This window comes from Rhineura floridana, chromosome 1, assembly GCF_030035675.1.
Source record: "Rhineura floridana isolate rRhiFlo1 chromosome 1, rRhiFlo1.hap2, whole genome shotgun sequence".
NCBI classification, from domain to species: domain Eukaryota; kingdom Metazoa; phylum Chordata; class Lepidosauria; order Squamata; family Rhineuridae; genus Rhineura; species Rhineura floridana.
In genome coordinates this window covers 112672842-112696604 of record NC_084480.1, presented here as the reverse complement: position 1 = coordinate 112696604, position 23763 = coordinate 112672842, and the positions used below count along the sequence as shown (strand labels likewise).

The 23763-nt window shown below is 41.2% G+C and overlaps 1 protein-coding gene across 17 annotated transcripts in view; it reads left to right on the top strand.

Moving 5' to 3' along the window:
* Positions 1-23763, top strand: part of PTPRD (protein tyrosine phosphatase receptor type D) — a 2140456-nt gene that overhangs the window by 1515796 nt on the left and 600897 nt on the right. The window contains exon 10 of one of the 17 annotated variants that reach the window (XM_061629595.1): positions 1203-1271. The exons of the other annotated variants lie outside the window; for them this stretch is intronic. The gene's annotated coding sequence lies outside the window, so the exon portion shown is untranslated. The remainder of the gene's footprint in view (positions 1-1202; positions 1272-23763) is intronic. 17 annotated transcript variants of the gene reach the window in all.

Below are 23763 nucleotides of genomic sequence, written 5' to 3'. Positions count from 1 at the left end.
AAAAAGAAGGGGGGGAAATGATAATTTAAGCAAAAGCTTCTGAAGCATTTTATAAATGTATTGGAGAAATAGGGAACTTAAAAAGAAAATGCAAGTTTTAAGAAGAGTTTTAGAGATTTGAAGTTAGTATATAGAAATTATCTTCGATAAAAGCAGAATATAAATCACAGGTGTTCCAGATTGTGCGCCATTTCATTTCCAGAAATACAATCAAACAATTAAGTTATGACTTCAATAATGATGATGATGATCATGATGATGATGATGATGAAATGCACCCTGGAGCAATTTCAAGTTCATTTGCCATTTCTAAATATAATTGCCCATTAAGAAACATGGTGATAGCTTCAAAATAGTAGTATAATTCTCTGTTAATATGCAGTTGCTTTGTTTCATTATAGTGATTAGGGTGCTCATTAGTACTAACTGGTTAGGTACTGTGTTTCATATCATCAAACAAACTGCTGTCTGAAAATGTGCATGAAGTAGCTTTTAATCTTTGCATCATTGTCAGTAGATGCTCTTTTAGACAAGTGTTTCTCTGTTATGTGACCTTTTTAAAATGACAGAATTAAGATTGTATTCCTTTTTGTAAAGCTTCATGCATAGCAGATCAGGCTACAGTCTGGTACATACTTTTTGAACTAAGTCCCATTGAACTTTCTCTTGCATAACAGGCATTGAGTTGAACTGTAAATGTATTAAATAACAACATATTTGACACGATAAGGATAAATTGTGAGAACTGATTTTTAAAGTTCTCAGTTGTAAATATTATTCAAATATTATTCTTTTGGTGAGGTTAAGTTTGTCTTACAAAATGTCCCAGCAATATATCCAGTCCACCCACCCCAATCATGACATTCTTGTACAATAAAGAGGACAAACTTTAAAAAAGCATTTTTGTAGGTAGAGCCAAGCCAGAATGTGCCCATGTAGCTAATCATAGATCTGAAGAAGTCTGTTTAAGCATGACTGGGAAAGATAAGATCTAAAGACCAGGAAAAGGATTTCCGGGCAGGGTTTGGGACAGATACAGACTCAGAAGTGTCTTTCCTCCATCTGGCTCCTTTTGCTTCTGCCCTAACCCACCAGGCTGCACCTCTTCGTTCTCTGGCTGTGAACCTTTGTGGGTTGTCAGCCCTAGTCCTATGCAAGGTTTGTTGACCAACTTGTCATCAGCTTCTTCACTTGTTTTACAGGGGCTCCTGGGAGACAAAGCAAACAAATTAGGGAAGCTGAAGTGGTCTCAGATGTGCTGACATTCCAAGGTAGGGCAGGGCTGGGGAGAGATCCCAGAAAGCTGTTCAATTTAAGGCCAAATTAATGTGGAGGCTGCTAAAATCGGCTTTGTGTGATATTACTTGAAAAAGGGCCTGTAGCATTAGAAATCCTCTGCCCTACCCTGTCTTCAGACCAGTGGCCACCAAGCATGCCCATTCATTCCTGCATGACAAAAGTCACATTTCTTCATATATAAGTATCTAGATGCATGAAATTAGTTGTTCATTTCATTCAGGGCTGTTTCACATACTTTTTCCTTTTACTGAAGTACACAGGTGCACACCATCATATGGGAAGATGATGGAAACTCTGTTTTGCTGCAGATATCCTACTTGTGATCCTGCTGCAAACTGATGCTCCAAGTGCACCTGAAAACTAGTTGATCTTGACACAAGACAGTGTATACATTGTTTCCTGCTCTGTGTTTGGTTGCCCCCCCTCTTTCTCCTCCAGAAATCCACACAGTTGGCTCCTCTGTGGCATGTAGTGCAAGATTATAATATTACCTGTATGAACTATTGGCTGTGTGCTAATCTGGAAAACAATGTTAAAGAGCCTCTGGGTGGGGCATAGGGAATATACCTGGGGTTGGCTTGTCAGCCTAAGAGATAAATAAAAGCAGAGCACCACTGCATCTGCACAGGGTAAGACAGAAAAGTTGGCAAGGTACCCAGATGCACAACAGCAACCTCCCAGTTTTGCTTCAGCAGCTCCAGTGGATGAACATACAGCCAAACTACTCTGGCCATCTTGTGCTGGTATTCCCTCCTTTGAAGAGGACTGTGATCTAGTGTCTTCCTGTAACTCCCTTCCCAAAAGGTGTAAGTAAAGGGAAAGACCTTTGAGACAGTTGAGCCCTGTGAAGGCAGCAAGCTTCTTAAAAATAAAAATAGTGTCTTTCATTCTCCAAAAGGAAATACAGACACAAGATTCTACCTTAAATCCTGCATCTGTATTTCCGTTTGGACAATGACAGCATTTTACCACCTGCAGACCACAGAGACCATTTATCTCTGTGTAAGGGATGTACCTTGTATGAAGTGGCACTTGGCTCCCTGGCCCTCCATTGTGTACATTGACTTTCTTCCCCACTGTTCTTCCTGAAATTTATTCAATGTAGATGTAACCCGAGCCTATAAATATGTTCTCTACCTTTGAGCTTTGGCCCTCCCAAGTAAGTGAAGGGGAATAATTTGCATGTTTTATGATAATGTAAGCCTCCAATTCTGTGAGTGTACAATAACTGTACAAGAGTGATATTAAAATTTCTGAAGCCTACTTTGGATAGCAAACCAAACTGTGAAAGAGAAGGAAGAAGAAGACATGAAATGTAATTAAACTAAGGGGCATTTTCCAGTGGTGAACTTATAGTGTAAATGAGACTGACAGATACTCATTACAAAATGCATTTAAACATGAAAGAAAAAGGTTAAGTGTTAATTAAAGCTGTTTGATCCTACTACACAATCGTTATTGACAAGTGGGGTGGAACTTGTAAAAGCTGCTGCTTATTGTAGGTTTATTTTCCAAGGAAGTGGCAATTTGTACTGTGGTGGCAAGATGTCCAGGGGTAGCGCTACAAGGCTTTGATTGCTGGACAGGAGGAAACACTGGAGACTCATGGTACCTTTGTAATACCTTTTTATGTATAAATATATAAACAGAATATTGTGGAACATAGTAGGCAGCACAACTACACAAAACAACAGTGCTTTAAGGATGTTCCAGCAGAAGCCCCTCTTCCTTCAAACCCCTCCATAGCCTTATAACTCTTGCTTTTCTGTTCTTCTATCCCTGTACATCCCTGTAGGTTTGGCACAAAGAAAATTCCTGCCTAAAGCAGAACTCTAATGGTGTTCCTTCTGCAAGAGCCCATACTTTTAAAAGTGTGGCTGCACCTATTTAGACACCACTTTGCTTTCATTTATCCTCCTCCTCTAACATGATACCCCTTGAAGCTGGCGCTCCATCTCTGCCTGTGACCTTCAGTTCTCTAGCTACACCACTGAAGGCCAACTGCTCTCTGAAATGACTCTCCCCTTCCTCATTTTCTCCTTGAATGGAGCTGTCTCCCAGAACACCTGTGTTATGCCACCTCTCTTATTTCCTTCAAATCCATCCACAAAACTCACTTTTTCTGTGAAGTCTTTGGTTTAACCCTCCCAGTTCCCATGCCCCACTGAAATGAATCCTGTAATCAAACATAAGCACATGTATGGAAATAATTGCATATTTTCCTGTTCACGCCTGCCTTCAATTCTATCCCCTTCTTCTGTTTTTTTTTACATTTCAGATTGTAAGCTCCTCAGGGCAGGGACTTGTCCTCTGTAAAGTGTGATGCATGCTGATGGCGCTACATAAATAAACAATAGTCAACTCCAGCTAAATCAAAAAGCTCTGTGTCCATATGTCTTAATTCAAACCACCAACTTTTTAAAAACTCTCTCTGTTGTTCCCTAGATTTTATGCTATACCAAATGTGTAAAACAGTTTTCAAGCCATTGCTTTATTTTATTTCTGTATATACTCATTTGTTTCCTGTAATTTCAGACCTCTGTATATCTTACAATTCCCTCCACCTCATCACTCTGCTAGAAGCATATCAGAGATGGGAGGAAGGAGTAAGGGGAAAAAAAAAACATCCTCCATTGCTTCCCTGCTGCTCCCACTGCCACTGCGTTAAGGGAAGGAGGGAGCAGGTTTGGGGGGGGTGCAGTGGAGACAGGACTGGATATGCCTTGGTTTTTTTGTTTTGTTTTGGATTCCTTCCCTTCTCACCAGGAAAATCCAGAAAAATCCTAAGCCAATTAAATCATAGAGCTCACTCAGTTGCATTCATTCATTCATTCAGTTTGCTACTTAGCACAGGGCAGTCTCTAGGTGGCTTACAGTCAAGTTTAAAATTATACAAAATTGTTTTCTTAAAAACATGTTATTAGTACAATAGTGGGTGGGGTATATTTTAATGCTAACTTGATTTGTCCCTTGGTTTAATTATGACTACCAAATAGCTTTCCAGATCTCTTGGAAATGAAGCATGTTTTAAAAGACAGCACTAGCAGACGTTTTATCATAGAATAGTAGAGTCAGAAGGGGCTTATAAGGCCATCGAGTCCAACCCCCTGCTCAATGCAGGAATCCAAATTAAAGCATTCCTGACAGATGGCTGTCCAGCTTCCTTGAATGCCTCCAGTGTCGGAGAGCCCACTACCTGTCTAGGTAATTGGTTCCATTGTCGTATGGCTCTAACAGTTAGGATGTTATTCCTGATGTCCAGTTGAAATCTGGTTTCCTGCAACTTGAGCCCATTATTCCATGTCCTGCACTCTGGGATGATCGAGAAGAGATCCTGGCCCTCCTCTGTGTGGCAACCTTTCATGTACTTGAAGATTGCTATCATATCTCCCCTCAGTCTTCCCTTCCCCAGGCTAAACATGCCCAGTTCTTTCAGTCTCTCCTCATAGGGCTTGGTTTCCAGTCCCCTGATCATCCTTGTTGCCCTCCTCTGAACCTGTGCGGAGACCAGAACAGACCCAGTATTCAAGATGAGGCCTAACTAGTGCTGAATAGAGGGGAACTAATAGTTCACACTGTTTGGAAACTATACTTCTGTTAATGCAGCCTAATATAGCATTTGCCTTTTTTGCAGCCACATCACACTGTTGGCTCATATTCAGCTTGTGATCAACGAAAATTCCAAGATCCTCCTCACTACTTGCTGAGCCAAGTATCCCTCATCCAGAGCTTGGAAAAGTTACTTTTTGGAACTACAAGTCCCGTCAGCCCCAGCCAGCATGGCCACTGGATTGGACTGATGGGAGTTGTAGTTCAAAAAAGTAACTTTTCCAGGCTCTGCCCTCATCTTTTAACTGTGCATTTGATTTCTTTTTCCTGAGTGTAGAACTTTGCATTTATCCCTGTTGAATTTCATTCTGTTATTTTTAGCCCAATGCTCCAGCCTATCAAGGTCCCTTTGAATTTTGTTTGTCTTCCACGGTATTAGCTATGCCCCTCAATATTGTATCATCTGCAAATTCGATACGCATGCTCTGTACCCCCTCATCCAAGTCATTAATAAAAATGTTGAAGAGCACTGGGCCCAGGACCGAGCCCTGTGGTACCCCACTTGTTACTTCCGCCCAGTTTGAGAAGGAACCATTGATAAGCACTCTTTAAGTACGATTCTGGAGCCAACTGTGGATCCACCTGGTAGTTGTTCCATCCAGCCCACATTTAGCTAGTTTGCTAATGAGAATATCATGGGGCACTTTGTCAAAAGGTTTGCTGAAGTCGAGATATATGTCCAACAGTCTACAAGGGAAGTTACCTGATCAAAAAATGAGAGAAGATTAATTTGGCAGAATTTGTTCTTCATAAATCCATGTTGGCTCCTAGTAATCACTGCATTGTTTTCAAAGTGCTTACAGACTGACTGCTTTATAATCTGCTCCAGAGTTTTTCCAGGGATTTATGTTAGGCTGACTGGTCTGTAGTTCCCCGGTTCCTCCTTTTTGCCCTTTTTGAAGATAGGGACAACATTAGCTCTCTTCCAGTCATCCGGCACTTCACCAGTCCTTCATGATTTTGCAAAGATAATAGACAGCAGTTCTGAGAGTTCTTCAGCCAGTTCCTTCAGTACTCTAGGATGCAGTTTATTGGGCCCCGCCGATTTGAACTCGTTCAGAGTGATTAGGTATTTCTTGACCGTTTGTCTCTTACCTTCAAGGTCCAATCCTGCCCCTTCTACTTCATGCTTCCTGGGAGGGTCATAGACCCCTTTTTTGGGAGAAGACTGAGTATTTGTGCCTTTTCTTTGTCACCTGTTATCATTTTGCCATCGTCATTGAGTAGCTGTACCACCATTTCTTTTCTCTGTCTTTTACGATGGACATACCTGAAGAAAGCTTTTTTGTTGCTTTTAGCATCCCTCGCTAACCTCAGTTCATTCTCAGCTTTAGCCTTCCTGACGCCATTCTTGTAATTCCGTGATACCTTCCTGTACTCTTCCTTTGTGGCCTGGCCTTCTTTCCACTTCCTGTATGTGTCCTTCTTTGTTTTCAGGTCATCTCTAAGCTTTCTGTGAAGCCACATTGGCTTCTTCTGTTGTTTCATTCCTTTTTTCCCTTGTTGGAATTGCTTGCCATTGCGCTCTTAAAATTTCCTTTTTTAGAAACTCCCACCCAACTTGGACTCCTTTTCTCGTTAGGGTTGCTTGCCATGGACCGTACTTACAATTGTTCTGCGTTTATTAAAATCAGCTTTCCTGAAGTCCAGGAAGTTTAGAATCTAGAGTTGCTCTGTCAGATGGTTATCATTTCTTTGTGTTGTTACTTTTTCTAGCTGAGGCTGGATATGCAGAGAAGGGAATGGTGGAAAAGTGGCTGACATGTGGAAATGTTATATACTAACTTCTTTGTTATCTTTTTTATTATTGCAGTAATGGTTCGAGTACTAGCTTCATTTATTTGGTGTTTTCATTAACACCTGCAGCTTCCCTTTTTCTGTTTCTTCAATAAAAATTCTATTGCTTTTGACCTTTTAAAATGTATCTAATCCTGTCTTTAGAGGACTCCAGTATTAGCCCTTTGTCAGGGGAAATCCTTACTTCCCTTTCTTTGCTATGACTAAAGCAAGTATCATTAACATTTTTATACACTTGCTGTAACTGTCTTATAGAACTCATAGTGTAAATGTAATTGTAAACTGTCAGCAGTGTAATCCCTGGGATTATTCTTACTGCACTGTTTAGGAATGAAATTTTAAATGTTAATGGTCAAGCAAAGGATAATGTCAGGTGAAATAATGTAAGTGAAACTGCAGGCCTCCGTATTCTTTCAATAATATTCAAAAACCATGCTATATATGTGAAATTACGATAAGAGGACACATATTCTCCAGAAAAAGAAAGCTTCTCTGAATTATAGTGATCTGTACATGCGACAGTTATCTTAGTGATGATGACTGGAATGATTTTAAATTAAGGGAGTACATCAGGCTTGAATGAGACTGGGTGCTTGGAGGGAGTTTGGGCTTGCCTGAGGCAAAGTGGGATCTGTACAAGACTGGATGAGTCTAAGCAGGAACCCTTGAAGCTTTTTGGTGGAGCCTTGTTGATCGGGACATGTCCACTAAAAACAAAATTATATTTCAATGTAAAGAAAATGTGAGGGTATGGGGGGAGAGGGAGGAGCTTTGCAAAATCAAAATGTCTCCCTAGCTTAAACAGAATGGCAGGACTACGAGGGCAGAGAAGGTGCTCCTTCATGACTAGAGAGGTCTTGCTTGTAATCAGAAATAACGATTTTACCAGCACTCTTCAATGTGAGTGATTTGGGGAAAGGAGCATCTTAGCAAGAATGGAACTTGTGTATCTAAGCTTAAGGAAAACCCCATGATGTGGAGGGAAAGGAAGAGACAACATCACAACTGACAGGCCTAGTTTGTGATAAAAAATATTGGTTTTATCCAGAAAGCGCATCCCTCTTCCCACCTCAAAATCAACTTTAAAGGTGCCTAGCACTAGAGTTCCTGTACCTAATTATCTGAAATTTAGCAGGTTTCTTACCCAGGAAATGTCTTTCACGTTTGCAGTTTTCAGACTTAAACACAGATGAAGTGATTCCTTTCTTATACACCCCTAAACTGTAAAGGTTGCCCTTAGAGGAAAATCACTGCTGCTATCCTTCTGAAAAATGGGTAGGATTCATCCTTTTAGAAGGGCTGACCTTGTCTGCAAATTTAATCCAGTTTCACAAAAAACAAAAATTATAGGTGCTTCCCTTTAAATAAAACAAAACAAAACATCAATTTCTGTCAAAAGAGTGATAGAGGTTGTAACTTTTTTTTTTAAAAAAAGATCCTAATACTGAAGGGGAGGGGGAATGAAATGGAGCCCAAGCCAATGGGCTACAAAACATCTTGGAGGCAGATTGTTTCTGAAAACACCAAATCAGATTCTGAACCAAATTTTGTGGGTTTGTGTACATCCCTAATTTTGGATAGTGTACTATGAATATAATCTAATGAGACTTCACATATGTGTTGGCTTTTCCTAGTCAGGATGAGAAAGCCTCTGGTGGAGGAATGATACATTATGAAGAACACAGTGCTGCTACTAAAAATGCCAGCTCCTCCTCTGTGATTTTGACTTCAGTTTGCCCCATGTCCTGACAACTTTAGGTTGTATGTTTTTCTGTTCCCTGCTAGGTCCAGCTAGTGATATAGAGCAAGAGTAGGAAAATTATGCCAGGATATGGAGTGAGTTGAAGTTCTTATTATGGAGGGGAAGCGGGAAGCTGAATACGGGGTTGCCATTTTCCATGGCAGCCCTGTGTCCTTTGTCATTCCTTGTTCTTCTTCTTCTTGTTTCATTTTATTTATTGGACTTCTTAGTCACTTGATACCCAAAGGTCTCCAAATATGCATACATTGTAGAGCAGGGGTTCTTAACCTTTTTTGTGCCATGGACACCTTTGGCAGTCTGGTGAAGCTTATGGACCCCTTCTCAGAATAATGTTTTTAAATGCATAAAACAAAATACACAGGATTACAAAGGAAACCAATTATATTGCAATACAGTTATCAAAATATTAAAAAAACAAATTTGTGATATAGTAATATATGTGCTTCTTTATCAACACATTAAATAAGAAGACAATACATTTAAAATAATTTTTAAAGACATCAGTGTGAAAGCTGCTTGTTGCTTAGCTTGAATAAGAAGATTAAACTGAGGTGGTTTTTGACAAGGCAACACGCATATCATGTTGGACATCCAATCGATTTCGATTTTTTGTTTTGATGGTTACAAGTGTTGAAAATCCCAATTCACAAAGATATATTGTTGCAAATGGAATTAAAGCTTCCATAGCTCACTTTACAAGGTGAGGATAGGCTTCTCTCAAGGAACACCAGAATTCTCCAAGGCTTTTTGAGTTAAACTCCAGTTGTAGTAAGTTTTTTTGTCCTAAGATCAATGAGTTCGTCTTTGGCTAGGTCAGCATCTTTGATACAGTTTATATCAGAAAGAAAAGGATTGCGGATTCATGGTTCAACTTTAATGCCATCAAGATAGAAATAAGTTTTGAAAGAGTTCTGAAGTATTTCCAGGTGTTTGCAGATTTCTCTTTTCAGAAAAATTGACAGAGAATTTTGTATCTCAACTCCATCTTGGTAAAGCACTTCCTCCAGCATTTGAAAGTTTGCAAGGATGTCTGCCTCTACTCTTTTCGTCCATATCGGCAGCTTAGCCAAGAAAGCATGTATTTTTTTGCAGTAGCATCCATAATGGTGACTTCAGGACCTTGAATTGAAAGATTTATCTTATTCATGTGGTTAAAAATATCTGCCAGGTAAGCCAACCCATGGATAAAACCCTTTCTTTCAAAGTTCCAAGAGTGGGTTTTCTTTTTCTTTCAGAAAAAGTGAAACTTCTGCCCTTACTCTGAACAAGCGCTTTCAAGACTTGTCCTCTTGAAAGCCAGCGAACTTCTGTGTGGTACAGAAGCACTTCATATTCTGCTCCCATTTCTTGACAAAATCTTTTAAAAATGCGATGATTGAGAGACCTGCTTCTGATAAAGTAGATGACTTTTATGGCTGTTGACAAAACTTCTTTCAGGGTTGTTGGAAGAGTATTTGTTGCCAGTGCATGTCTGTGTAAAAAGCAATGAGTGATGAGATGTGAGGAGCTTCCTTTTTCACTAAAGTAGCAAAACCAGATGTATTATCAAGCATTGCAGGAGCTCCATCTGTGCAAAGAGTATGAAGCTTTTGTTTCCAGTCAAAGTTTTGTTTGGCAAAAACACTTTTTACCATTTCCAAAATGTTGACGGCCTTTGTAGTTTCCAAAAGGGACTCACAAAATAAGAATTCTTCTTTGATGGCGTCAGCATGCACATAGTGAAGAAAAACAAGGAGCTGGCAACATTGAGAGATGTCCGTAGTTTCATCCAGTTTCATACTGAAGGGGAATGGCAAGGCTGCCAGTTCCTCGATGACCTGCTTCAAAATGTTAAAATATAAACTATTCTAGAATGTATCACATCATTTGACAAGGGAACCGCTTCCAGTTTTTTCCTCTGTTCCAGTCCACAAACCAGCTCAACCATTTCCAGTGCACATGGCTTTAGTAAAGTCTCTCCAATAGTGTGGGGCTTCTTGTGTTTGGCAATCCGGTAAGCAACTTTATAGGATGCTTCAAAAAAAGGTTTTTGTGAAATGGCAAATCCAAGTTTTGGAAGTGTCCCAGCTTTTTCGAATTGAGCTTTCTTCGCAAGAAAAAAACCCGTGTTTGAACTTGCCTGGTCTACACTTTTAGCCTGTGCACCTATCTGTGTTACAAAAGGCCATGGCGCCTTATGGAGAGTTAAGAATTCTCATTTGAACTGTCCAGTTTTGCAGAACTTTAACAAACAATGAAAGTGACTCACTTCCTTCCATGTAATGATCAATAAACAATTGTAGATAGGGAATACTGGAAAGCAATGTAGATGTCTGGGTCACCAATGTGAGAACATGCGACTTCACCGTTTGGTGGCTGAATGACTACTAGGCACAGAGTTGTCCAGTAGTTGGCCAGCTACATAGCACGAGCGTCTGTAGACAGGAATGTTGCGATCATGTGCGATCTAGTGGCGGGTCTAATGACTACCATAATTTTGAAGTAGTGATGAGCGTAAATGATATTTTGAGATATCTGCAACAACTGTAATGTGATATGAAAATATCTGTGATTTCTATTGGTGACAAAGCCACAGGTACTGCTAGTACTACTGTGGTTTGTTGCCTATATTCATAATGGAAGGAAATGCTAAATTTCTGTTAGAGGTTAGTGAAAATAAAAGATGTAATTTTTCACCATCCAAGTTCACGGACCCCTTGGGGGTCCGTGGACTCCAGGTTAAGAAGCCCTGTATGTAGAGTTTTTAAAAGTTATATGCCAAACTTGAAAAAGTCCAGTTGAATCTTTGCTTGCCTCTTTTCAGTAGTAGTCTTGTATTCTCTTAAGTTTTCCAACCCATCCTCCTTCATTACTGTTAAATATTTATTGCCAACATACGCCACTATACATATTCTGTACAACAGCAGTGGAAAATCTCTGGCTGACAGACCAAATTAAATCCAGCATGCATTCTAATTTGGCCCATGAGGCTATTTTCCCCAAATCACATTCCCCTGCCCCTCCCCTGCCCCATGTAAGTGATTTCAGGTGTGGGCAGATAAAGGAGTGGCTGCAAAGAACAGCTGGGACCTTTGAAGTGCAATCCTGATTGTTATTTGGCAAACGTGGCTTGCTGTAAGCACCAATCAGCCAATAAGGAACTCTGTAGTGCAGCTGATCTCTACCCAAAACAGGGCTTGCTGTAAGCCCTGATCAGTTGACGTATTTATAGGAAGCTCCGCAGAAAAATGCTTCTTTTGCTGGTGCACATGCTGATTGACATGAGTCAACTGATTGAAACCACTAAGGCAAAGGAAAACGCTTCACCTTAGATCATGGTGATGTCATGTGACTGAAGGGCCCACCTGTCAAAGTGGTTTGTGGGATGGGGGAAATCTGGATCTACCCATACTGTACAAGGAAATCATATTTTGTTATGCAAGTTATATCTTTGTTCTTGTGACGTTTATTTGTGCAGAATGTGCTGATTTTACTAGTATTAAATCTATGTAGAATAACAGTATTCAATGTTAGTAGCTTAGACTGGTAAAATAATGCAACCCAGTGAATATCAACCAATTAAAAGATGAATCATTTGATTCAATTCCATTTATTGTGCGGTCACAGACCCAATAAGGCAAATCATCAGATAAAAGAAAAACAGTCTATAAAACATTTAAAATATATAAAATATAAATGTAAATATGACTTTGAAATGGAGCATTACAGTTTGAAAAAGAGGACCATCTTACATATTCTTTGAACTGAAAAAAGGAACTTAGCTACTAGCTCTGTGGTCAGCTTGTTGGTATCAGCCAAAAGATGTTTCAAATACCAGTCCAAAGACCTACCAGGAAAACTTTCCATAATAGGACCAAGGAATCTAGTACGTTCTTCCCTATAAAAGTTACAATCAAAAAAGACATGAGCCAGGGATTCAACATCTGCATCACTACAGGAACATAACCAATTTTCATAAGGTACACCTTGATAATCTCCTTCTAGTACTGCTGACGGGAAACAATTAAATCTGGCTCTGGAAAAGGCTTGTCGATATTTTGGGATGGTCAAATTATCCAAATATGTAACCTGTTTAGGGAATTCAAAGCTCAGATCTAAATACAAAGGTGAACAGGTTTTACAAGCATTTGACATAGAGTATTGGAAATCAATATCTTTAATCCGTTTTTCTATAACCAATTTTACCGTCTTAAACTCTTGTGTGGAAAGAAAATCCATAGAGAAACCTAACGGATGCAGTTTAGCAAGAAAGGTTTTAGACCATGAGCTAATAAAAACATCATTCCAAAGAAGGTTTAAGTAACCTAGGGAAGGGCCAGCATAAACCACTTTAAGCCAATATCTAAAGGCTAGGGACCAAGCAGTACATTCAGTCGATGTGAGGCCGGCCTCAAGTTGTAGGGCTGCAGCAGAAACATACCTTGGCATTCCAAAAATAGATCTTAAAAAGTTTCAAATGACATTTTCCACATTTGAATGAAAACCTTGAATCCAAATTGGAACTCCATACAGCAATTGAGACAGGATCTTGGACTTAAATACCTGGATAGCAGCGGGTATACATTGGCCTCCATTAACGTAACCCCCCCCCCCGAATGATGGCCTTAGTGGTGTTCTGTGCTATCTGGACAGCAGACCCAAGAAGTAGCCCAAGAAAGTGTGGAATAAAAAATAACACCTAAATATCTGAACTGCTTGTCTTGGTCTATACACTGTCCATTGACTATCCACTTTTGCACTGATGTATGCCGTCAGAAGACCATAATTTTTATTTTACTAAACTTGACGGTAAGTAGGTTGTCTTTGCAATAGGTCATAAAAGCACGAAGTAGGCGTTTAAGGCCTATTTTTGACAAAGACCTGAGAATGACATCATCAGCGTATAACAGTAATGGGCATTTGATCTCAGCCACTTTAGGTGGATGAAAATCTGCAGCTAAACAACTTCTGCTCAAATAGTTTAAATTAAGATTGAATACAGGCATACCCTGCTTTAACGTTCGCAATGGGACCGGAGAGTATACTTTAAGTGAAAATCTACTTTAAGCGAAGCAATTGTCTTCACTTGTACTGCACACAATCACCACTAGATGGCAGCGGCATCATGCCAATAAAATGTACGTTATTGCGAAGCACGCAAACGTTAAGCGGGGTATGGGGACGTATGGAGCATGTACGTTATAGCAAGGCAATGTTAAGTGAAGCAATGTTAAGCAAGGTATGCCTGTATGTGGGGGCTAGTATGCAGCCCTGCCGAATCTCTTTGGTGGCAGGAATAGATTTTGTCAGACTTCGATCTACTCCACATCTTACATGGAGCGTTGTACACTGATAGAGACATTTAATGAGATAAAACAGTCTCTTATCCATAAAAGAGTGGGATAGCAACCCATAATTTGTCTCTCGGGATAGAATCAAAGGCAGATTTCAGATCTATAAGGGCAACAAACAGGCGATTTCCAAAAGAGCTCGTATATTTCTCAGCTAGATGGTTTAGCACTATACAGTGGTCAATCGTAGATCTGCCGTTTCTGAAGCCTGCCTGTTCCTTGCTGAAAATCCTCTAACCAGGAGACCAATCTTGTATTTAAATAGCTGGCATGCAGCTTTCCCACTACTGACAATAAGCTAATAGGTCTATAATTTGAGGGGTCTTCTCTGTCCCCTTTCTTAAAGACTGGTATCACAATGGCCTCAAGCCAAGCCAAAGGAAATTTGCCAGAATTATTAATCTGTGTAAATAGATTTGCCAATAGGGGGGCCCACCAATCTATATGAACCTTCAACATTTTGGGGGGCATAGCATCAATTTCCTGCACCTTACCACGACTCATCAGAGACTTTATCTCAGATTGTGTGACAGGAGGCCAAGGAGGAAGAACATTTAGATCTACAGTGGGTAGGCTGTTTGATGGATACTCTCTTATGTCCGGGAACAATTCAGAAAAGTGATGTTCCCAAATATCAGCAGAGATATTACAACAAAGTGAGGTTGAGGAACCTAAAGCATCAGTGACTAATGACAAGAAAAGTTTTAAATTACTATTTATAGAGGAATCTATCCGAGCCTTCCACCCGTTTTGAACTGCTTGTCTCTTTTTATTAGCTAGAAGTAGTTTATACTTTTTTTAAAATTGTATAATATTCTTGGAGTAAAACATTGGAATTTTCCTTTCTATATTGATTTACTGTTCTCAATTGCCTCTTGACTGTGTAGCATTCCTTATCAAACCATTTAGGAGCACTCTTTTTCATTGAAGGCCTTAAAATATGTGTTTTTGACTTTAGGACCGTATTCAGGGCTGAAATCAATGATGAATAATTGTTTAGACTAGAGGTAACTTCAGTAGCTCCTGAAATGTAAATTTTGAAATCTTTCCCCTGAGAAGTACCAAGTAAATCGACAACCTTGTTCAAAACCTCTTCTGACCAGTAAATCCTCTTATGTCTAAGGCTAAGGGATTTATCGTGATACTGAAATTTAGCATCCAAATGGGCTACAACAGATAATAGCAGAATAAAATTAAGAGGTACATGGTCACTGTCAAGCCTATCACCTACTGTAAAATTAGTAATCCAATTAGACAAGGATTGAGAAATCAGTACATAATCAACCACACTGCTTCCATGCCTAGAAACATAAGTGAATTCTGCACAGGTGTCAACATTTTTATGTCTATTCAGAATCAAAGATCAAGGCGGCCCACCATTTGTGTCAGGCATATTCCACTGTGATTCATCTTAAGATCATTTGAACTTCTATCATATCTAAAAATATAGTTCTCAATGTCTGCTGCCCCCCATAGACCACATGAAAAAAGTATATTGTTCTTAGGGCCAATTCTTGCATTAAAGTCTCCCATTATAATTAAATATGGTCTGGGATATGTAGATTCTAGATCTATTATATATTTCTCCATATCATCCCAGGCCTGTTTGATACCATTCCTTGAAGGGAGGGGGGATACAAACATTAATCAGCAAAAAGGACATAGTTCTAAACTCCAGTAAGACAGTCACTGTGATTTTTCCACATGGGCCAAGCTACTTAATATTTGACTGAAGAGATGTAGATATCAATATTGCCAAGCCTGCCTTAGGTCTACCTTTTCTTTTGCTGGGCTCGGCCAATATGTTGTTTACCAAGAACCCATTCAGATTTTTTTTTTTTTAGTAGAGCAGGTTTCCTGGATAAAAATAACATCATAATCTCTTAAAAAGTCCAGAACCTCAGGACAACCTTGCTTGAAGGCCCATCCAGCTATGTTCCATGTGAGTGTTTTAAGCTGGTCATTTGCTGTATCTGTAGCTTTCTGATTAACTCATGGGCAGACATCTGATTGAGAATTAAGGGTTCTAGTTAAGGGGGCAGTCTTGGTAAGGTGCTTGTCAGTTTAACTCAATCATCTGGTTCAGCTCCCCAGTCTTGTCCACAAAGACAGAGCCAATTCCTTCTGGGGGCTTAACAAGCACCTTTTCGACTGTTGAACTTGATGGTATCATTGTAGATACGTATCCCAATTCATCTGGGTAAAGATACCTTCTTTGTAACCATTCTGTACTAGTCATTGAAGCCCCCACAGGGACATTGAGATTATATTTCTTGGGGGGAGGAAAGTTCTCTCCAGATCTATTGTTTGATTTTTGTTGACAATCCTCCTGTCTTTTCCTATAGCCTGCTCTTCCTTGCCGGCAGGTTGTCTCAATGCCCCATATCTGGGACTTTGCATCTTTATCCGGAATCATGGAATGAGTGAGATTATCTCTTAAAAATGAAAGTCTGGCAACTATTTTCTCCTGTGACTGAGATGTCAAAGATAAAAATGAATTTAGAAGTTCCCTTTCTTCTGGAACAAGGCTGATTTTGAACTCATATGGTGTTTGATGAGGTATCCATTTTACACTGAGTCTGGGACTCTTACAATGATCATTATGCTGAGAATCTTACAAGTTAATGAGTACACCGGTCCCATTACCTTTTTTGGTAAAACCTGGCTCTTTGTGGAATAAGGCAATGGGATTTTTGTTCTCAAATAACCTAGTTATTATCAGTCCCACATTATAAAATTTATTTTTTTTCTCATATAGTAATTTCGCAATTGCCCAGCTCCCAAATGTCACCACAGTCTCCACCTGCATACTTGTGAAATTATTGACCCTTAGCTTGTCAAATCAATACAGTCAGGTCTGCACCTCTCTGTATCAATGAAGTAGTAAATGTTTCTCTTAGAGAGGCTATGTATCTATGGTACTGAAAGAGATGGTAGTGTGGCTTTGTTGAAAAGAAAAATAATAATTGAATCCCTCTGACCTAGATAATTATCACTCCATGGACTTCTGGATGAACCTTTATCTATGTCTCTTCCATTATGTTTTTTTGCCTGGTTTGGGGATGGAAACTATTTTGGTTGTCTTAGTGGGGATTAAAAATGCCTTGGTGGGGCTCTATATGGGGCTATCCTTCAAAGCATTTTGGGGTGGTATTCAGTGCTAGTTCCGCTCAGAGTAGACCCATTAAAGTTAATTGACATGGCTAAGTTAGGTCCATTAATTTCAGTGGGTCTACTCTGTGTCGGACTTAGTTGAATACAACCTTTGGATACTGCAACTAGTGCAAAGCATTCTGACCATGTTATGCCTGCTTTATGTAATCTACACTGGTTGCCTGTTGGTTTCTGGGCTCAGTTCAATGTGATGGCATTAACCTTTAAAGTCGTAAATGGCTTGGACCTGGGTATGGGGGGAAGCCACAAGGAGCCAAGTTTCTAGAAGACAAATGACTGTATATAAGAATTACATTTAGGATCATAAACTTATTTGCCCAATCTGCTGTATTTCAGAATAGAATGCACAGCAAGCAGTCATATTGATTTAGTGTTAATCTACCTAATGTATAACACCTAGAATATCCAAATAATTAAATAAATCAGTCCCCCCCCCCGGGGACAATTGTACCTGTCATTTGATCTTTGTTGCAGTGTTCAGAATAGTTTATCTTGGATTACGGCCCCATTTTTAATTATTTATCACTTGAGCCTGATTGCTGCAATTGTAGTTTCAGAGTTTCCATTGCATTTAAGACATTGGTATTTGGTATTTGTGAGATAAATTAGTTACTGTGGGATGAAGCAGTTTGCCTTTAGGTGGGATTCAAGTCCAAAAGATTCCAGAAATGGATAGGCACACCCAGTTTTCTGGTTTTGTGTGTATGTGTGTGTGGTTCCATGGAGAATTGCAGCAAGGGCAGCATTGTGTGTCTGGCTTCCCAACACAGAGGGTCTCTGCCTCTTATGGAGAGAGTGAGGACAGGGAGCTCAGCATGCTGCGGGTGCATCAGTGGAGCCAATCCAGCCTTTTCTGCCGCTGTGCTGGTACTGCTCTGACTTCAATGTGCCTTGCCCCTTTCCCTCTTGATAAGTGGCAGTGATGCTTGGCATTGGTAAGGCAGGTGTTCAGTGCTGGCCTGCCTGTGCTGTGTTGCTGACCACTCCTGCTTTCAGACCCGCACAATTATATTCCTTAGGGCAGGGGTTCTCCAACTTTCTCTCCCCAGGACCCACTTTAGACAGCTTTAATTTACTGAGACCTACCAGTCACAAAAGGGCCAGAGCCAGTCACACAAAAGAAGTGCATAAATATTTATTTATTAGAAGGAAGAAGTGAAAAGGATCAGGTAGGAGAAATGAAAGAAGCTGGCAGTTCGGAAGAGAAATAATAAGATATGAGTTGAGGTTCAAGAAGAGTGGGTGGATAAAAATATTTTGAGAGACACATGGGTGGGAAGGAAAAAGAAAGAAAAGGAAAAACCCTTTCCACTTACAGCCTCTGAATCTAAAACGGGTTAGGGTTAAGTCACATTACCTCCAGAGCAAATGTCTCTACTTAGCTTGAGGAAAGTTGACCTATGGAATTCCTTGCCATTCGGATTTTTTAATATTTTATTTAACAAACTTTTATGTACTGCTTGGTTGTAAAAAATCTCTTAACAGTTTACAAAAAGCATTAAAATTATCAATGAAATAAACAAGTAATTTTAAAACATTTAAAAAAATTAAAACGGCAACTAACTAAAACTATTATAACATGTCAACATCTATGTGTCTGGATAGGCTTGACTAAACAAAAAAGGTTTAAGCAGGTGCTGAAAGGAATACAGTGAAGGTGCCTGCCTGGTGTCAGTAGGTAGGGAGTTCCAAAGAGTTGATGCTGCCATACTAAAAGGACAATTTCCTGCAAGTGCAGAATGAGTATTGTGTGGTTTCTGTAACAATGTCTGTTCTGCAGATCAAAGTGCTTGAGTAGGATATATGGGGTAGGGTGGTCCCACGAGTAAACTGATCCCAAGCTGTTAAGGACTTTATATACTTGGCCCAGTAACAAATTGGCAACTGGTGCACATCTCTGAGCATTTTATGTTGACAGGTTCCCCTCCCATCAGCAACTGGCTGCAGCATTCTGCACTAATTGCAATTTCCAGGTCAAGTGCAAGGGAAGCCCCACATAGAGTGCATTGTAGTAATCCAGTTTTGAAGTTACCAGTGCCTGAGCTACTGTGGCCAAGCTCTCCCAGTCCAGGAACAGTCATAGTCTTATCAGATGCAGCTGATAAAAGGCACTTCTAGCCACTGATACTATCTGGGCCACTAGTGGCACAGCTGGATCCAGAAGCACCCCCAGACTGCATAACTGCTCAATCAAAGGGAATGAAACCCTGTCCAGGGCAGGCAGTTGACCAATTTCTCAGACATGGAAACCACTCGTTCACAGTGCTTGTCTTGCCAGGATTAAAACTCAACTTACTTTCCTTCATCCATCCCATCACGGCGTCCAGACACTATTCCAAAGGCCACACAGCCTCTCGTGATTTGGATGTTATGGAGAAGTAGAGCTGAGTATCATCAGCATACTGATGACACCTTGCCCCCAAACTCCTAATGACCACTCCTAGAGTCTTCATATAGATATTAAATTGCATTGGGGATAAGATGGTACCCTGGAGCACCCCACAGCACAGCTGCCAGGCTGCCAAAAAACAATCACCCAGTGCTACTCTCTGGACTCAGCCATGTAGGTAGGACTGGAACCATCATAACATGGTGCTCTATTCCCATTTCACGAGCTGGTCCAGGAGGATTCTGTGGTGAATGGTATCAAAAGCCACAGAGAGATCAAGAAGCAGGAGCAAGGTTGCATTCCCCGTCCCACTTTCTGTAAAGGTTATCCATTAGGGCAACCAAGGCTGACTCCGTCCCATGGCCAGGCCTAAACCCAGACTGGAATGGATCTAAACCATCAGTGTCATCCAAGAATGCTTGCAGCTGCCCCACCATTACTCTCTTCACCACTTTCCCCAAGAAGGGATTTTTTGTGACATATTGAGTTATTCCAAACCAGGGGGTCCAGGGCCACTTTCTGTAGGAGTGTCCTCATGACCACTTTTTTCAAGGCTGCAGGGACCACCCCCTCACGCAATGGAACATTAACCATAATCTGGACCCCTTTCTGCTAGATTTAATAAACTAGAAGGGTCAAGGGTCAAGAGGGCATGTGGTTGGATGTGTAGCTGACAGCACCTTGTTCACATCAACTGACTGCATAAGCTGAAACTGATCCCACAACCCATCAACTCTAACATTGAGTACTTCATCTAAAACTGCAACACTGGAATCAAGGTCATGCTGAGGTCAAGCAACTCTATCTTCAAAGTGTGTAACCAGTTGGTCACAGTGGATCCTTGATGCTCCAGAGGCCCCTCCCTCATAGTGGGAGTCAGTAACCTCTGGATCATTTGAAATAACTCCACTGGCTGGGTACTGGAAGATCTTTTGGAAATTGCTTTGATTTTACTTATATAACAAAAACCTTGTATAGAAAGTTTAAAGTAGGTACCCTGACTGAGCTCCAGGGGCCAGAAAGGTTGAACAGTCAGCCCCCCTTCTGGGGGGATTGTAGCTCTGTGAGGGGAATAGGGCCTCTAACTACACTTCCCAGGATTCTTTGAGAGAAGCCATGGCTGTACAAAGTGAAATAAAGGCCTGGTGTGGAAGTGGCCAGGGACAGCTTTGGTTTAAATTTGGGTGGGAGGCTACATGTGCCTGCTGTAGAATAAAAAGGTGGGGGAAACCCTGAAAAGCAATTATATTGTTCACAATGTTTTCCTTTTGGAAAGGAAAGGGTCTTTCCCTCTGCCCAGTACCCACCCACCCAATCTCCTCCCCTCCCACTTCCCTCCTCCTCCCTTCCCTGTCCTCCTTCTCCCCTCCCCGCCCCTCCGTGAGGTCAGTTTCACCTATCCTAAGTATGATTGCACAGGAGTGAATCCCATTGAACTCAAAAAGCATGCAAATGATCAAACCTGCCTTCCTCTCCACCTTCCTCCAATTTCTGCCCTTCTCTCCCCCTTTCTTCACCCTCCCCCTCTCCTTCCAATCCCCTCATTCCCCTCCTCCTCCTTGCACTCCCCTCTCCCCTCCCTTTCTTCTCCTCTTCTCACCCCCTCCTCCTCTGCCATGGTCAGTTTTACCTATCCTAACCATGATTCCACAGGAGTAAATCCCATTGAACTCAAAAAGCATCCAGATGATCAGACCTGCCTTTCCCCTCCTTCCCCTCCTCTCCCTTCCTCCTCCCTTCTTCCTCCCTGCTCCTCTTCCTTCTTCCTCCTCCCCTGCCCACTCTCTCCCTCCCTGTCGTGTCCAGGTTGAGGCTCAAGAACCAGACCAGTTGATGAAAGCAAATCAGTTTTTATTAAAGTGATATCCAGACAAAGACTACGCCGTCTCATGAACTTTAACTATTAAACATAACCTGCGACATAGGAGAGAGTTGACAGAACAAGGAACCACTACTCCCCCTGTCCCTTAAGAAGGGGGCAAACGGGTGCGAATTCTCTCACTCCGCCTCAAAGTGCCCTCATCCACACCCCGCCTCTCCCCCTTCTTTTGCCGCCTCTTTTGCTGTCTCCTTGTATGTGGTGAAGGGGGTGCCACTGCCCCCTCCCCTTCTGAGAAATCTGACTCAGGTATGGGGGAAAGCGGGGGGGCAATGCTTAAACCATCTGGCTGTTTCTCCTTGCTTTTCCCTGGATCAGGAGGGGGTTGGATTCCTCCTTGCACTCCCTCCTTCTCCAACTCCTCCAAGCTCGGAGGGGGAGAAGGCGTGGGAAGCTCACGGTAAGAATCTAAGAACATAAGAACATAAGAAGAGCCTGCTGGATCAGGCCAGTGGCCCATCTAGTCGAGCATCCTGTTCTCACAGTGGCCAACCAGGTGCCTGGGGGAAGCCCGCAAGCAGGACCCGAGTGCAAGAACACTCTCCCCTCCTGAGGCTTCCCGCAACTGGTTTTCAGAAGCATGCTGCCTCTGACTAGGGTGGCAGAGCACAGCCATCACAGCTAGTAGCCATTGATAGCCCTGTCCTCCATGAATTTGTCTAATCTTCTTTTAAAGCCATCCAAGCTGGTGGCCATTACTGCATCTTGTGGGAGCAAATTCCATAGTTTAACTATGCGCTGAGTAAAGAAGTACTTCCTTTTGTCTGTCCTGAATCTTCCAACATTCAGCTTCTTTGAATGTCCACGAGTTCTAGTATTATGAGAGAGGGAGAAGAACTTTTCTCTATCCACTTTCTCAATGCCATGCATAATTTTATACACTTCTATCATGTCTCCTCTGACCCGCCTTTTCTCTAAACTAAAAAGCCCCAAATGCTGCAACCTTTCCTCATAAGGGAGTCGCTCCATCCCCTTGATCATTCTGGTTGCCCTCTTCTGAACCTTTTCCAACTCTAGAATATCCTTTTTGAGATGAGGCGACCAGAACTGTACACAGTATTCCAAATGCGGCCGCACCATAGATTTATACAACGGCATTATGATATCGGCTGTTTTATTTTCAATACCTTTCCTAATTATCGCTAGCATGGAATTTGCCTTTTTCACAGCTGCCGCACACTGGGTCGACATTTTAATCGTGCTGTCCACTACAACCCTGAGGTCTCTCTCCTGGTCGGTCACCGCCAGTTCAGACCCCATGAGCGTATATGTGAAATTCAGATTTTTTGCTCCAATATGCATAATTTTACACTTGTTTATATTGAATTGCATTTGCCATTTTTCTGCCCATTCACTCAGTTTGGAGAGGTCTTTTTGGAGCTCTTCGCAATCCCTTTTTGTTTTAACAACCCTGAACAATTTAGTGTCATCAGCAAACTTGGCCACTTCACTGCTCACTCCTAATTCTAGGTCATTAATGAACAAGTTGAAAAGTACAGGTCCCAATACCGATCCTTGAGGGACTCCACTTTCTACAGCCCTCCATTGGGAGAACTGTCTGTTGATTCCTACTCTCTGCTTTCTGCTTCTTAACCAATTCCTTATCCACAAGAGGACCTCTCCTCTTATTCCATGACTGCTAAGCTTCCTCAGAAGCCTTTGGTGAGGTACCTTGTCAAACGCTTTTTGAAAGTCTAAGTACACTATGTCCACTGGATCACCTCTATCTATATGCTTGTTGACACTCTCAAAGAATTCTAATAGGTTACTGAGACAGGACTTTCCCTTGCAGAAGCCATGCTGGCTCTGCTTCAGCAAGGCTTGTTCTTCTATGTGCTTAGTTAATCTAGCTTTAATCATACTTTCTACCAGTTTTCCAGGGACAGAAGTTAAGCTAACTGGCCTGTAATTTCCGGGATCCCCTCTGGATCCCTTTTTGAAGATTGGCGTTACATTTGCCACTTTCCAGTCCTCAGGCACGGAGGAGGACCCAAGGGACAAGTTACATATTTTAGTTAGCAGATCAGCAATTTCACATTTGAGTTCTTTGAGAACTCTCGGGTGGATGCCATCCGGGCCCGGTGATTTGTCAGTTTTTATATTGTCCATTAAGCTTAGAACTTCCTCTCTCATTACCACTATTTGTCTCAGTTCCTCAGAATCCCTTCCTGCAAATGTTAGTTCAGGTTCAGGGATCTGCCCTATATCTTCCACTGTGAAGACAGATGCAAAGAATTCATTTAGCTTCTCTGCAATCTCCTTATCGTTCTTTAGGACACCTTTGACTCCCTTATCATCCAAGGGTCCAATCGTCTCCCTAGATGGTCTCCTGCTTTGAATGTATTTATAGAATTTTTTGTTGTTGGTTTTTATGTTCTTAGCAATGTGCTCCTCAAATTCTTTTTTAGCATCCCTTATTGTCTTCTTGCATTTCTTTTGCCAGAGTTTGTGTTCTTTTTTATTTTCTTCATTCGGACAAGACTTCCATTTTTTGAAGGAAGACTTTTTGCCTCTAAGAGCTTCC